This window comes from Ranitomeya imitator, chromosome 3 (assembly GCF_032444005.1).
Source record: "Ranitomeya imitator isolate aRanImi1 chromosome 3, aRanImi1.pri, whole genome shotgun sequence".
Taxonomy (NCBI): domain Eukaryota; kingdom Metazoa; phylum Chordata; class Amphibia; order Anura; family Dendrobatidae; genus Ranitomeya; species Ranitomeya imitator.
In genome coordinates, this window is record NC_091284.1 from 131,341,173 (window position 1) to 131,344,492 (window position 3,320).

The window sequence follows — 3,320 nt, forward strand, 5'->3', positions numbered from 1 at the left end:
CAGTCTGCAAGGGATATCTTGCATCTTTCAGGTCTGGTCCGTATCGGACTCAGACTGGGAATCCATATCAGACCCAAAAACTGCCTCTGAGGAGGGGCATGGATGAGGAATGCATCCAATCACCGTGAGAGGTGTTCGGAGCACTGGTGATAGAAGACAAATGTGAAGGGCGCTCCAGGACCTGGACCAGGGATTGTGAGAGTTTGGTAAGATCTGAGAATGACTGTGACCTGGCAACAGCCCACTCCAGAAGGAGGGGAGTGCTCTCATCCCAGGTGTTAGAGGGTTTATCTGAATGCCACTGCTCTTGTACGGATGGCACAAGCATCGCGGATTATAGGGACAGGAATGGGCCTCCCTGAGATTGGGAATAAGTAATAATAGGCTAGGGCTACAGCTGGGAGAGCTAAGCCCTTGTGAAGAGAGAAAATAACCAGTCTGAGCTGGTCCTACCTGATAATAGAGACGGCTGTCAATGTTCAGGCTGCAGTGTCCCCAGAACCAGTAGGTTAATGATGGACGCCTTTTGTGCCCTTCGGAAGGCGATCGTGGCTGCTCGATTCTTCACACGGTTTCGAATCTTCCCTCAATCTGAGATGCACTATGTCCCCCCCTGTGGGGGGGACGTGTATCGGGAGAGAGGAAAAACACTCTCGTTAGGCCAGGAGACGGGGCCTCAGCGTACGGTGTGCCCTAATGAGCAGAAAGTCCCGTAACAGGGCGTAGCTAAGCGGAAGGCGACCGCGGCTACACAGAGGCCGGGGAAAAGGCCCTGACACTGGGGGCTAAATTAACGGGTACATATAATTATGCGAAGCTTCCACACCGACGACAGGACCGGAAATTGGCATTCAAGAAGGTACTAGTCCGGTATGAAAATTGGCCACGTCTGACACTGTCAGGAAGTGGGGGCCCCAAAGTTGGGGACTAAAATAGCAAAGGACATGGAATTATGTGCAGTCTCGGCACCCGCAGGGCAGGGCCTAGTCTGCGTCTGGTGGGAGTAGGGGCCCTTCCATTGACTGTGCCGCCAGAGAAATGCATCGGGTAGGGGGGAGGAGGCCCCTTGATAGGGAGAAAAACGCGCAATAAATATGTGCGCTTAATACGGAGGGAGTTAACGAAGCACTAGCTGAGGAAAAGATGGCCGTTGTTCAGTGACGTCATGTTCTGTGCAGCGTTCCGCGGGTAAACGGTGAGGCAGGCGGGTAGCTGCCGGGGACAGAGAAAAGGACATACCTGTAAAACGGGAGTCCCGAATCCCTCTTCACTGACGAGGATCACATCAGAAGCCCTCAGGAAGGGTGAGGGTCACTGGAAACCGGGATCCTCCTTCCCGCACTGTCTCCAGATGGTGCAGAAGACGGCATCAACCCCTTACAAGGGGGAGGCCACCGCTGATGACAGTCTTCCTCTCAGCCCTCTCCGAGGAGAGGGGTAAGGAGGGAAATGGCAAGGACTGGCCACCGGAATCAGCCCTGGAGCACCTGTGAAGGTGACAGGGGATAAAGTCCTGCCAGCGGGCCTGAGAGTTGCGATGTGGGTGACACCACACTGCTCGTTCAGCCGCCTAATATGGGAAGGCAGAGTGAGAAATTACACCCCGTTTCCCTGAAACTTTATCTGAAAGACAAAGGGAAATTGTTAATAAAACACAATACCTGTAAGGAAAAAGGGATTAGATGCGGATCTGGGAACAGATCCAGGTCCGCCTCCTACAGACACTAAGCTTAAACTGAGGTACTTCCTGCCTGTCGGTCGGTGTATGCCGCAGAGGAGCCATTTTCCTTTTTTTGCATAGTGTCAGCCTCCTAGCGACAGCAGCATACACCCATGGTTACCTGTGTCCCCCAATGAAGCGATAAAAAAAATCTTTTTTTATTTTCACGACTACATTATAAACTTCTGTGAAGTACTTGGGCATTCAAAGTTCTCACCACACATCTAGGTAAGTTCCTTGGGGGGGTCTAGTTTCCAAAATGGGGTCACTTGTGGGGGGTTTCTTCTGTTTAGGTATATCAGAGGCTCTGCAAACGCAACATAACGCCCGCAGACCATTCTATCAAAGTCTGCATTCCAAAACGGCGCTCCTTCCCTTCCGAGCTCTGCCATGCGCCCAAACAGTGGTCCCCCCTACATATGGGGTATCAGCCTACTCAGCATAAATTGCACAATAAATTTTGGGGTCCAAATTCTCCTGTTACCCTTGTGAAAGTAAAAATTTGGGGGTGAAAAGATCATTTTTGTGGAAAAAATTATTTTTTTTATTTTCACGGCTCTACATTATAAACTTCTGTGAAGCAGTTGGGGGTTCATAGTGCTCACCACACATCTAGATAAGCTCTTTGGGGGGTAGTTTCCAAAATGGGGTCACTTGTGGGGGGTTTCTACTGTTTAGGTACATCAGGAGCTCTGCAAATGCAACATGACGCCCGCAGACCATTTCATCAAAGTCTGCATTCCAAGCAGCGCTCCTTCCCTTCCGAGCCCCGATGGGTGCCCAAACAGTGACACACACACACACATATTGGGTATCAGCATACTCAGGACAAACTGGTCAACGAATTTTGGGGTCCAATGTCTCCTGTTACCTTTGAGAAAATAAAAAATTGCAGGCTAAAAAATCATTTTTGAGAGAAAAAAAAGATTTTTTTTATTTTCACGGCTCTACGTTATAAACTTCTGTGAAGCACCTGGGGGTTTAAAGTGGTAACCACACATCTAGATAAGTTCCTTAAGGGGTCTAGTTTTCAAAATAGTGTCACTTGTGGGGGGTTTCTACTGTTTAGGCACATCAGGGGCTCTCCAAACGCGACATGGCATCCGATCTCAATTCCAGCCAATTCTACACTGAAAAAGTAAAACGGCACTCCTTCTCTTCCAAGTTCTGCGGCGCACCCAAACAGTGGTTAACCCCTCAGGCGTGTACTATGGAGGACAGAGAATGAACTTCAATCCAATATTGCAGCCAGCATGCAGCCGGCGGGTAAGGAAAGGGTGAATCAAAAACCCGAAAACCCCGCCTCTATGGCTGAAGATTGTTCCCTCCAAATTCAGGTGACAGAGTCCCTTTAAGTACCAAATTGGCTCTGTCACTAAGGGGCTAATATCGCACCACTATTTCTGAAAACATGTAAATATCAACAAATTTATGGATAATGTATTCAATTTTTGTTTTAAAGACCATGCCCCCTATCAAGATATTGCTGATCTATCATTTCTAGCTTTAATAGGTATTTTTCATGGCTCCACATGGGAACAGTAATTGCAGGGTTTGAGCTACTTCTTTCACCCTCCCAAAAATAAAATAACATACTGTG